General features: G+C 40.9%; 1 long non-coding RNA gene across 1 annotated transcript; it reads left to right on the top strand.

The window, feature by feature from the left end:
• Positions 1–7,086: 7,086 nt before the first annotated feature.
• Positions 7,087–9,079, top strand: LOC140077028 (uncharacterized). Its single transcript, XR_011849689.1, has 3 exons — positions 7,087–7,119; positions 7,286–7,368; positions 8,664–9,079. It is a non-coding gene; the product is annotated as an uncharacterized lncRNA (long non-coding RNA).
• Positions 9,080–13,861: the final 4,782 nt, after the last annotated feature.

Genomic DNA, 13,861 nt, shown 5'->3' with positions numbered 1-13,861 from the left:
TAAAATGTTTTATAGAGAGGTAGGTGATCTTCTCTCTTCCTCTTCTATATGATTTTTATACCATGTAGACTGCATGACAAGAAGTGATATATGATGTCATGTGTAGGAAATATGGAAAAGGAAGCAGTACACTGTACATAAGTAATATGAAAAGTATGGAAACAAAACCGAAAAGATTTGCATTGGTGGCACAAAAATGGCAGATTTGTACCAAATCTACTAAACAACAAATAGATTCTCTCCCCTCCAGATGTTTGGGTAGTTAAATTGTAACTAAACCTTCAAAGCTAATTCTCTTTTATTTGAGAAATTATTACTGCAGGAGATAATAGTAAACTTTATAATATACTTCATTATGTAAAGCAGCTTCTTTGTGCTTTTTTCTGCTTCTTTCTCCAGCAGTGAGACCTTTTGAGATCAGCCACTTCAGACTGAATAACAAACTCTTCATTTTCATATCTAAATAATATTTTCCTTAAAGTCATATTCATGTTTTTGCTGCATGTTATGTGTAAGAGTTTAACCCCTTAATGACCGCCGTATCGGCTTTCTACGGCGGTCATTAAGGGTACTTCTTCTGATGCGACGCCTTTCTACGGCGGCGCGTCAGAAGAAGATTTCGGGACACCGGGTCTCGCTGGTGCCGGTGTCGGGCTGTGATATCACAGCCCAGACCCGGCACTAACACCCGGGATCGGAAAAACTCCGATCCCGGGTGTTTAACCCCTTACACGCCGCGGTCAAGCATGACCGCGGCGTGCAAGTGTGTCCCCCGTGGATCAGACCCCCCTGGTGTGCTTACCGGGGGATCCGATCCCTCCTGCCGCTGCCCCGGATCCCGACGAGTGACCCGAGGCTGTCGGCTCCTTCTAAGAAAAACTATATAAATGAGGTATCACCGCAAAACTATATAAATGAGGTATCACCGCAATCGTAGTGAACCAGAGAATAAAGATAAAATATTATTTTTACATTACGGTGAGCGGGGGAATTGATTATTTTGATTATTTTGTTTGTGTCCCCCTTGAAATAGTTAATAAAATCTCAAGAATAAGCTTTAGACTCCCAAAATAAATTATCTATACATTGCATCTCATCCCATAAAAAATAAGCCCTCATATGTTTGCATTACCAAAAAAAATAAAAATGTATAGGTCGTACAATGTGACAATAGAAATCTGCTGTGAATGGCGCCTCCATTCATTCTATACTCGGCCGTGCGCCCGTACAGAAGTTTACCGCCACATATGGGGTATCAGTACACTCAGGAGGAATTGGGCATCAAGCGTTGCAGTGCGTTTCATCATTTAATTTATTCTGAAAATGTCAGTTTTGGCCTAAATGAATGTATTTTCCAAAAAAATTCTATAGTTTCTAAATCGCAGGTCCATATTTTTTAACCCATGTGAAACACTTAAAGGGTTAATAGACTTAATAGAAGTTGTTTTACATATGTTGAGGGGTGAAGTTTCTATAGTGGGGTAATTTATGGGGTTTTACTATTATTAAGGCCTCTCAAAGTCACTTGAAAGCTGAGTTGTCCCTCAAAATGTGAGTTTTGGCAATTTTCATGAAAATGAGAAAAATCGCACCTAAAGTTCTGCGCCTCATAACATCCTAGAAAAATGACAGGACACATAAAATATCATCCCAACATAAATCAGATATTCTGTAAATGTTAATTATCAAACTTTTTGGGTAGTTTTACATGTTGTCTGTAAACCAGAACATTTCAAAATTGGAAAATGAAGAATTTTTACAAACTTTTGCCAAATTTTCACTTTTTTTCAGAATGAAACGCAAAGCGTATCACTTAAATTTTATAACTAACATGAAGTACAATGTGTCACGAGAAAAAATTCTCAAAATCACCGGGATATGTTAAAGCGTTCCGAAGTTATAACCAATTATCGTGAGACAGGGCAGATTTGAAAAATCGAGTCTGGTCATTGAGCTGAAAACTAGTGTCGGTGATAAGGGGTTAAAAATGAATGGATGTGTATGTGTGTATATGCTCTATATGTGTGTATATGTGATATGTATGTGTATGTATATGTGGTGTGTATCTGCGCTGTGTGTATGCTGAATGTGTGTGTACATGGTGAATGATGTATATACACTGGGGCATCTGCACCACGTCAGTGGCATAAAATCCCTGAAATAATTGCAAATGCTAGCTTATTGCTAGCACTTGCGATTATTTACCCTATCCACCACCTTCATGCCAGTGGGGCATGAAGGGCGTGAAGGTGGGTGCAGCCGTGTGGAGGGTGCGGCCTGCCGGGAGTGGGCTGGCAAGGGGCGTTACTGCCCCCACACCTGCGCACTTGCTGCAGCAGGCGACTTTTCACATGTGAAAATTCGCCGGCTGCGTTTATTTCTACACTAAACAGGGCCTGGCATAGAAATAAACGCTGTACAAGACCCTGCCGGATACATCAAGAGGCTTCACCCTCTTGATGTATCGTGGTGCGCTAGAGTAGCAGCAGGGCTATCATATCTTGTGCACCGGCGTATGATAAATATACACCACTGTATGTATGTGTGTATATGTGATGTGCATATGCTCTATATGTGTCTGTATATGCTGCATGTTTGTTTATATTGTGTATATGCTGTATGCATATACTGTATGTATAAGTGGAAAACTGTATATAGCAGTGATGGCTAACCTATGGCACTGGTGCCAGAGGTGGCACTCAGAGCCCTTTCTGTGGGCACCCAGGCCATCAGCAGAGATGACTCCAGGTATCTTCCTGCAGTCCCACACAGCCCAGGACTTGCTGTGCACAGAGCTATATTAAAGTGACAGCTCAACCTGGGACTATTTTCTGCATTATTGGTGTCCTCAGGGGCTGGTATCAATGAAAACTGTGACAGAGAAGTGAGTATAAATCACAAATTACATTTCTGTGTTGGCACTTTGCCATAAATAAGCGGGTATTTGTTGTAGTTTGGGCACTCGGTCTCTAAAAGGTTTGCCATCACTGGTATATAGTGTGCATAAATGTGTGTGCATGAGTGTATGTATGTAGTCTGTGTGTGTGTAAGGCTACCATAGCAGGCAACAGCAGTACACGGGGAGAGGAGGAGGAGGTGAGCGCAGCTCACCCTTGCCCCTCTCCATAGGAAGATATGGCGCACAGCACCATACTACGGAGAAAGATTGGACATGTCCTATCTTTTTCCGGTGTACGGAACGGTACAGTGTCGCACGTGTGCAGCACCGTACGGCTCCCGTTGGGCGTTGTGCACCCATTGCCGTCTATGGGGGACGTATATACGTCCCCCATACGGCAGTGTGAATGTAGCCTAACAGTGTATTAATGTGTGTGTGATCATAGAACTGCATGTCTGTGTACATAAGTACATAAATGCTTGTATGTGTGTATAAATGCATGTGTGTGTATGTGTAATATGAAGATTTCATCATGCACAACCACTAGCATGCTGAAGTTTTGCTGAAAATAAAGTGAGGCTGTGTTCAAGCTTTGACCTAAAAAATTTGCCCTGAGTTAGGAGCACTAATCCATCATAAGTGTAATGTTGGGCAATTATCCATTGGGTGGTGTTCTACCGAAAGACTGTGTTAATCTGTTTTGGAGACTGTTACATACAACAACAACTAAGCCAATTGCCTCTTGTGACCTTCTGTGATCACAATGCCCATTTCCTCCAGTAGCGCTGATCGGAACCACTAAAACCCATCCATAAAACTGTACCACAATAAGATACTGGGGGTCATTTACTAAGGGTCCAAATCAGGCATTTTCGTCGGGTTTCCCATATTTTTCCAACCTTAGTGAATCGCCGGAAGACCCGAACCCTCTTTGGAGAAACACGCCACTGGATCGTGACAGGACCGGGTAAGTAAATGACCCCTACTATATTGAATTACAAGGCATGAGGCACCAGAAAATATAATAATTTACCCCGTGCTGTGGTGTTTCTACAGTTCTATCCCAAGTGAATCCTCATAAGATAATAAAATCTCTAAAAATAGGAAATAAGAAATGACTATAATTAGACGTGTGATTCTACACCGTGTATTTCATATAATTAAATTGTACTTTTATTACTACAGAACTTGGGAATTTATTGCAAAACACAAAGACATAAAAACCTAAACCTGCCATGAACTCCCCATGCGGAATGCCAGCTCCTCCTCGGACTCGTAAAGTTCTGCTCCATTTCTACGACAGATTATAAATGTGTGCACATGCGGCCGCATTAAGATTAATTCCACATTAATACCCCATAAACATAGCAGGTCCTGCGCCGTGACCCTCCCAGGTATAAAGACAAGTCCCTGAGACATTTACGTGAAGTTTATTGTGGACTAGATCTCCGAGGATTGTCTTCTGCTCGGTTCTCTCGCTCCATGGAGCTCCAGTGTTCAGGTTCGGTGCTGCTTACCGGGGCGCTGGTGCTGCTCAGTCTACACAATGCAGGTAATGGATTAAGGGCAAAAATGTATCGTCTTTGAAAAATAAAAAAAAATTATTCCCAGTGTGCTTAGCAACAGTAAGTTGGGATTGCCGCTATTTTTCTCTGTTTTTGCTTTATATTTTACTATTTTTGTTTATTATCACTTTTTATTTCACTCTTATTATTTGCATTATTGTAATTTTTACTATTTGTATTGTTCATAATAATATAACATTAGTTTCTTGGTTGATAAGCCCATTTTAGTAGTATTTATAATAGTCATTGTAGAAGTTGAAAAAGCAGTAGTAGTAGTTTCAGGGCAAATTGTATGATTGTTGTGTAGATTTAGTACCACATGAATTGTACACAACAATCATACAATTTGCCCTGAAACTACTACTACTGCTTTTTCAACTTCTACAATGTTATCATTACCATGATTCTGATTTTTGTTAAGTTATTATAGAATGTTTTAGATTTTTTAAGAATTTTATTTTTGGATTTTTTTAATTAGTATTTTAATTTTTTTTATTTCTATATTTAACAGTCCATGTAGTAGTACTAAAATAATTTTCTATTGCTAATACATATATATCACAAGTTTTTTAATAGGTCCACATGATAGGTGATACCTAACACTTATGTGGTGACAATTATGTTGTAGTATTAGACTTACTGCAGACAAAGGTTTTCTTCTGGCCGCATGCTACCTATACTATACTGTTATAGGGCACATTCACATGGCCGTCTGCGGGGACGTACATGCGGCCGCAAATTTGCGGCCGCATGTACGTCCCCATAGACGGCAATAGCGGCGCGGCGGAGATACGGTGCCACACATGTGTGGCACCGATCCGGCCCGCACACCGCAACAAGATAGAGCATGCTCTATCTTTTGGCGTGTGTGTGCGGCCGTGCGCCGCTATTCTCTATGGAGGGAGGAGGGGTCACCTCCTCCTCTCCAGCACACGGCGGTATGCCCGCACGGCGGGCATCCCGCGTGTGAATGAACCCATACAGGTAGCACAAAACTGCATTCACTTTAATGGGCAATATGGTCATCCATTTCAATGGCTGTATTGCCCACCGTACCACGTCGGAGCCGTGCAGCCGCATCGGCAAAGGCAGAACATGTCCTATCTTTTAACAAATTTATGGTGCAATGCCCGAAATTCCTATGGGAAGGGGAGGGGAGTGCTCCCCATGCCTAGGTACAGCCCGGTTAAGCACAAAGTCATGTGTATGAGGCCTTTCTATCAGCACTTTAATTGATCTTGAATATAAACAATTGTTATTTTCTTCCCGGCAGGTGCACAGAATATAATCTCAACAGGTAAATTCATTGTGAAAGAGTTAACCCTGATATGTGTTTATCTCATATAGTAAATTTTAGAGGCCTGGGATGCACTGGACAGGTTTTGGTATTGTCCACAACAATAGATCCAAAATCATCCAATATTTACCATGGGTGAAACCTTAATATGTAGCAACAATCAGTTGGTATATTAGAAGCCAAAAAATCTACCCGTAACATCCGAGTGGTCAAGATATCTACAAAATGAAAAGGCATGTGTTGTAGGGCATCATGGTTAAAACTTAACAATACTCCACTAGTGGTCCAAAGGAGTAAAAAATGTGAAACCAACAAGGTGATGTGGACCCAAGGTCCATACATAGAAGTATACTGTAAGGGAAGCTCATTTGGTGCAATCCAACCAATTAGGTATCAGAATCCACATGGCACCACAGCTTACTGTGTATGGGATGGAGCAGCCACCAGATGGTCCTAGCAGAAATTTCCATCAGAACTGGTCTATGATCCAATGACAGCTGTCGATAATTTTCCCGACTGCCTTTGAATTCCCCCAATCTCATTCTGATGGAGCATCTATAGGATTTACTGCAAAATAAGTTTGACCTATGGAGGCAGCATCTCACCACTAAACTCCAAGACCGCTCCCTGGTTTAGTCCTACATTACATTTGTTAGTTGTCAGTCATTATATTATATTGTGGCTGTGTGGATATTTTTTTGTCAATCTATCATTATAATTTTATAGTCATTATATAAGGATTAGTAATAACAGCCACAGGTTTAGTGCTAGAAGAATGTCCAATTATGATTTTCTATGGAACTGCAGGAACAAAACAATTTATTGTTGATCCGGGTAGGGCCGGGATTATAATATAGGCAGTTTGGGTGAAAGCCCGAGGGGGGTCCATGGCCAACCAAACCACCCACCAAATTGTATACTGAAAAGGACCTTCACCAATGAATCCAAGAGCCATCTGAGGACCTCCTTGAAGGTCTCCATTTCCCAAGAAGCTGATTCTAGTACCAGATGTAGGAAGTGATTCCAGACTTGTATGTGCTATAATATGTGCTATAATATTCAGGACATAGGGCAGGCTCCTGGTCGGAAAATATTCTGTAATCTGGGCCAAATGGCATCAGTCTTGTATTTTTATTCTAATTATTTCTTGCTTCCCTCTGGATCAACAATTCAGTAGCTATAGTAGGTTGGACATTATGGAACTTTTTTCCATCTTTATCTACTATGAAACTACTAAAGTATATTATTATTATTATAATTATTATTATTTAGAAGTAGTAATAAAATCACCATTTCCGACCTGTGATACTTACACTCTTGTTTTTTCCCACCAGGTCCACAATATACAAATTCAACAGGTAAATGACATGTGAAGGAATTACCCAGTTGTGAATGTTTCCAATGAAGTTGGGAAAACTTTGTGAAATACATGAAATGCATGTTTGGTGACAGCTATTACCTGTGTATTGTCAGATTATGCTTTGTCTGTAGATTGTAATTATGGGTGATTTCTTTATCTTTTAGGTCCGATCCCTGGATGGGGAATAGCGTTGTTGGCCATGTTGTCTATTATGACGGCTTTCGCACTGGCTTTCACACTCTTCATAGTAAGTAAAACGTGTACCGTACATACTGGAGTATAAGCCGACAGGAGTGTAAGCCGGTACGCCGGTAACTGGGAAAATGTATTGAGTATAAGCCTAACGTGGGAAATGCATTGGTCACAGCCCCTGAGCAATGTCCCTTGCTTTCCTCCCCCAATAAAGAAATTCATCCATGCATACACCCCCGCCCGTAATGAAATTCTTTGCAGCAGCCGCCCTGGTAATGAAATGCCCTGCAGCAGCCCTCCTAGTAATTAAATTCCTTGGAGCCTCTATAATGAAATGCCATGCAGCCCCCCCCCCCCATTAATGTGATGCTCTGCAGTCCCCTTTTTAATGCAATGCCCTGCAGCCCCTCGGTGTGTAAAACAATAAACTTCCATACTCACCTTCCAGCTCTCCCAGATGCTCCTCTTTTTTCTTCACCTAACTCATATGAGCCTTTGTGAGTCTATTTTTTGCATCTCATTTGTCGCTGCCTTTGTCAAATAAAGTTTTTTTGCGCCTTATTAAGCTCAAATTTTCAAAAAGGTGCAAATTTTTTACACAAATCATCCAATAGCTTTTCCTAAGCCAGGTCAGGACTGTTGTGTTATTGCACAATTATTTGCTCCCATATAGGCACAAATCAGTGTTAAATAAGGCGCAAACTTCTGGAAGCAGGAGAAATAGAAAGACAAATTAGGCGCCAACCAGGAAACTTGTACACGGCGAACTCCGGCGAACTGCTGGGAAAAGATGAAAAATTTTGCCAGATACCCCAATGTGCTCAAAAATTCACTAAAATACACCCAGACTAAGATAAATGACCCCCCTATGAGATAGATAGTTGGGTGCATTTACTTACCTGTCCTGACGCGTTCCCCGAAAGTGCCTAGTCCGACCGGAAAGCACTCTGCTGCGATTCACTAAGATCGTGCGCCCGATATCCTGCATGTGTCGCTTCCCCGCTCAGGTCCGACAAAGTTCACCTTCTTCTTCCAGGAGCATGTAAGTGCTTGATCTTGCAACACAATTTGTAAGATCCGTCGGAAGATCCCCCCGATTTCTGTCGCATGAAAGCCAGCGCTGCCGCGGCACAATCTGATCACGTGCAACACAATTCCCAGTTAAATACCTTTCACAGGGGCGCATATCCCGAAAAACTTTGGAAAATGCAACAAAAGTACAGCCCGCGAACCCTTAGCAAATAAGTCCCTATGAGTTCTGCTTTCCCCACCTACCTATAATGAAAGCCTGTGAGTGCTGCTTGATAAAATGTGACCTACCTTTGTAATGATCCACATCTTCTCTTTCAGCCATTTTGGTGTCAGAATACAAGGCACGACTGCCAAGATGGCGTATCATTTTATTCTCCTCACGCCATGTGTAAACCAAGAGAACCCTGTAACGTCCCTGCACCATGTGGAGAGAGACCTGAAGAGATCCAGCATTAGTCCTATCATGTGTAGACACAGTGTGAATATATACATATGTAACAAGTGTGATTGGGTAGATCTATCAATCTGTTTACACAAAAAACACCTTTCTCCACATTTATCAGGGGTTTAACGGCTTTTAACTATATTACACCAAAATCATCTCAAAATATGGTCTATTTTTCTTATTTAAACTAAGCCAATAAATAGGAGGTGGAAAATTATACTATAGAGTCTTATACTAGACTAGATATATCATTCAGCATCAGACACTGTGATAAATCTTGGGGAGCCTAAGACTCTCTGTCAAACCTTGCATATTTTTCCTTTTATACCCTTTTGATAAATCTGACCCAATATGCAGGGCAGGTTCCTGGTTTCAGTAGGCCCCTGTTCGACGGAGTCTCAGTAGGCCCCTTTGCAGGGAACTCACGCGGCGGCATAAAAAAATTCAAAAACTAAAATAGTCTAAACAGCCCCTCATGGTTATTTTTTATAAGCACCCTTCACTCCCTATGGATTCATTAAATACAGCCATCCTCACCCCCATGGATTCCTTATGTATGGCCTTATGTGGGCATCCCCAGCAGCCGTGGGCCCTGGCACTTGCCCAGTACTGCCGCTGGCCCTGCCAATATCACCCAAATTATTTATTTTTACTTTAACTTGTATCTCTGTTTATAGATCTATTATTTAATGGTATCTATCATGACTCTAAAGTGAATCCAGAGTTTTATTTCTGTTGCTTCCCCTGTAAAAGTAGGTGGGACTTTGGAGGAAATGATGGAGCAGATGCTGCTTGGCCAAAGACACAATTGAGAAATCCATCCAACATTGATAAGACAGAAGACCAAGTTAGTGGAGTTTAGGACCTCAGTTGACCACCAACTTCCAAACCCCATTTGGCCCAGCAATATCCAAAACTAAGTACCAGTAGCTTAGGTAGCTGAAATCTCTCAGTAGAACCAAAGAGTTACATAGGAATTTTCTTTGTTTTGGAAATCTCTGGTGGACTGTGTAATAATCTCAGATTTATCTATGACATCAACATCTTGAAGAATAGTTACTCAATAAATTGTTGATACTAAGATCTGGAAGAGTACTGCTCCCTGGAGCTATCAGATGTTGTCCGATGAGCCAAACGGATATGGAAAGAGAGGAAGAGGAGAGACAGGAGGCGCTGACCTCGTGAAGTATGTTTTACTAGCGTGGAATGAATAAAAATCAGCAAAATAGCCACTCACCTTTTTACATGAGCATAAGCGCATGTATAATGTGGTAACAGCAGCTGATGGTCTCCTGGAGTCAGCAGTTCCCGATCCAGAGTATGGGATTGCAGAAGGTCAATGGAAGTACCCGGGAGGTAACAGGTAACGGCACTCAGTAAATCCTCAGGGAACAAGCGTTGATAGTTCCAAATAAAAGAGATTTTATATGCAAAGTATAAAAATGAATAAAAATAAAAATAAAGTGCAACGCGTTTCCGGTCAGTACGTGAGCCTTCATCGGGCCCCCCTTTTATTTTGAACTATCAACGCTGGTTCCCTAAGGATTTACTGAGCCCCGGATTTTTTCCTGTTACCTCCCGGGGACTTCCATCAATAAAATCTTGACTCAATTCATTGCTAAATAGGAGCACCTGTGATACTCCTTAGCACAGAATTAATTTTTTTTTTTTTGAATAGCGGTTATAAGGAATCTTTTCCTCCCAAATTTTACGGCTTTCAGATTGGTTGGCTTATTTATTGTGTCAGGTAAATGTTTGATAGTACACACTCCTAGTCCCACCAGTAAATCCTGGTCGGGGCGAGATCTTCACCAATTTTGGAACAGATATATTAGTTTTTAGACAGAGAAAAGAGCAATGTGCAACTTTTAACATATATCTAGTCCATGAATCAAACATGAATCAGAGCGTTCCCTGGAACTCTTGAGCCTGATTGTTGGCTTACCCATGTAAACAGCTCTTCACCCATTACAAAATAATTTTTTACTTTGTTATAAATTATTTTTTTAAATATTTTTTTTTATTTTTCCGGAAAATCATCAACTATTCTAATGTTATATACTTGTATATAATGGTATATGTTATCTTCTTGAAATATTGAATGCAATAAATGATATCAAGAACACATATTGATTGTTATCTGTGTGTATGTGTGTGACATGATGCGGAATTAAAACCAAACCAGCATTTCTATTCCAGAAGGAACAGATTCCCAACTGTTGTAAGTGCTGTACAATGTTTTGACCTGTTTGGGTCTTTTCAGCACTCTGTAGGGAGCTGGTTTGGCTGAGTGAGAGGCTGGTGGCTAGGGTCGGGAAGTAAGAGTTCTCCTTATGGCCGCCCTGTAGGCTTGTGGAGACTTATAGCCATGGAAACTCCACTAGAGGATTCTGGGACAATATGGAGATAAGTTTTCCAGGATGGGATAAGGAAAACCACACCTCATTAAGCTACCTTGTAAGGCAGCTCCCTTGACCTACAAGAGGCCTTATGACATAATAAATATACTGGTTTACTTTCAATGCCACATCATGTCATAAGACCTCTTGTAGGTCATGCTTGATGTCAAGGGAGCTGCCTTACAAGGTAGCTAAAAGAGGCATGGTTTTCCTTATCTCATCCTGGAAAACGTATTTGCATATTTTCTCATCATTGCTACAATGAAGCAAAGTACTCAAAGTACTCAACCCATATCTGTTTTTTCTTTTCAAATCTCTTTTTTATTGGGGTTTTCTTCCATAAGTTGTCCAAAACACTTAATACACAATCTTATTAGAGGTATAAGCCCATGCACAATTAAGACTTCTTAAAGAGGACATGTCACCCGAAATAAACCCTCTAGGAGCAATTACTAAACTAAACAGCCCCCTAGCCCTACCTCAGTTATAGCAGTGTTAAATCGCTAGCTTTATTGCAATATACAGATAAGCTAGGAACCACTGCAGTGCATAGCGGTCCGAACGCCAGACAAAGCTTTCAGCGGTCCTGTGTATTCGTGCGGGGGCGGTGACTGCCAGGCTCGATGCTGCAGTCACCGTCTCCTCAGACCACCTCCCTCATTTATGCGCCAGACCACTGTAAGCTTGGTCCCATGTTTGGAGGGCTAGGTACAGCAGCTTATCAGTATGTTCCGATAAAGCTAGTGATTTAACACTGCTATTACTGGGGTAGGGCTAGGGAGCTGCTAACTTTAGTAAGTTCAAGTTGTTTGTTAGTGGGACCAGGAAGAAAAGGACGTGGATTTTAGCCCTAATAAGTCAAATTATTTACCCTATTAGAAGACAAAAGATAGGGGATTGACAGGGGATTGTAGGGTTCAAAGTAGGCCTATTAAAAGATTGAAGAGAGGACAATCAGAAGGCCCTGGGTCAATGTCCCATTCAAGGGAAACAAAATTTTAAGGCAAAGTCATATGAAGGTGTCTGTGTTTATAGAGTACAGTTTCATTTCATTTTTTATCTTTATGTAACTTATGTGTTAAATGTATCAAAATGGTCCAAGCTACCAGAGGTGCAAAATCTCCAAAAACCTCTGGCAAGGTAAAGGTTAAGTATTATGAATAACTCAATATATATGTGACGTTCAGTTCTTCCCTTCAATTAACCTCCATCTCACCTGCAGGTCGTAGATCATTGCTCATTCCATTCATGACTCGTTCCTTGTGTTTGGTTTGACCTTTTGATGTCTTTGAGTCATCAATCTCAAGCATTAGTTGACGTTGATACTGCAGTATTATATTATATTAGCTTCTTCTACAATTGTAATTTCTAAATCAAGATTTTGTACTTAATGGACATGAAAAAAAGTGCACAAGTAGTGTTTAAGTCTCAATTCCCAGAACCGATCCGAGGATTGCAAGCACTCCACCCTCTTGTGGGGTTTGTAACAGGAGCAGATACACCCTTAGAAGCCAAAAACCAGAGAAGCAACCCAAAGATGATCAGGTTTTTAGAAATGTGTAAATCAGTCTACAAGTGCTAAGTGGTTGGGAGAGATTTTTTCATTTTTTTTGCACACCATCTGAAAATTATAATCTTGGATAAGGGGCGGCATTTGTGGAGATTCGAAAGGAGCACTTGATCATTAGCCTCTGCCTATGTGTGCATTAGCTCTGGAAGACCGCCTTCGCTGCGACTTTTTGGCCCTTACAGAGCACATTCATTGGTTAGGATCAGAAAGCTTACTTTTTATTTGGGTTGAAACACAAATGATTATTATAGATTCTCCATATTATGTAGCAGTGGAATGTGAAATTGCCCAGGGACTCCTTTTTACCAAAAATAATTGTGACTAACCAAACAGGGGCCCCATGTTATCCTAATATCACACTGATCCATGTGGCCAGGTAACCTGATTCCTAACGTCTCAGCAGGAAAATTATATATTTATTATCCTTAATGATATGTTTTCGGGCTGGATAATATGGGTCTATGCTGTGACATCAGACAGTGATTGTGGGTGCTGTAGTCTATCAATTATAACATGTGATTATTTCTTAAATGTCACATATATCAGATTGGGTTATATATAATGAGTGTTGTCTAGGTAGAACCATCAGAAGCTCCTCCAACACTCACCGCCATGGGCTCAGGACATTACAAAGCCCCACAATGGATTCTGCCAGTAATACTGATACTCAGCCTCCCAATGTCAGGTAAGAAGGATGAACATAGACAGTGTACATGCTATAGGGTAATGAGTGGGATTCTATGGATCCCCTTTAAACTACATTTAAACAATTATGTTTCTTGATGCTGTACTTGACGCCAAAACCAGATGGGAATCATAAAATAGAGAAATTCTCAAACCCGTTGGGTTCTTAACTTCATTGGTGTTGGTGGCCTATCCATAGTGAATGATATTGTTGACATATTCATGGTAAATGGAAGCTGAACTGCAAAAATACAGCTGAGCCACAACATAGACCAACGCTAATCTTACGTTCTCCACTGAGACACCAGCCGATCCATGGCGGTCTCGAAGATGAGAACTTATGTTGCTTCTGGTTCTCTGACTTCATCAGTCAATTGATCATTGCTGCACTAAGAACGGATAGTTCCTGGACAGTTTC

The sequence above is a fragment of the Engystomops pustulosus genome, chromosome 9 (assembly GCF_040894005.1).
Source record: "Engystomops pustulosus chromosome 9, aEngPut4.maternal, whole genome shotgun sequence".
Taxonomy (NCBI): Eukaryota; Metazoa; Chordata; class Amphibia; order Anura; family Leptodactylidae; genus Engystomops; species Engystomops pustulosus.
Note: the sequence above shows the minus strand (reverse complement) of the source record. Positions and strands in the feature narration are given on the sequence as shown.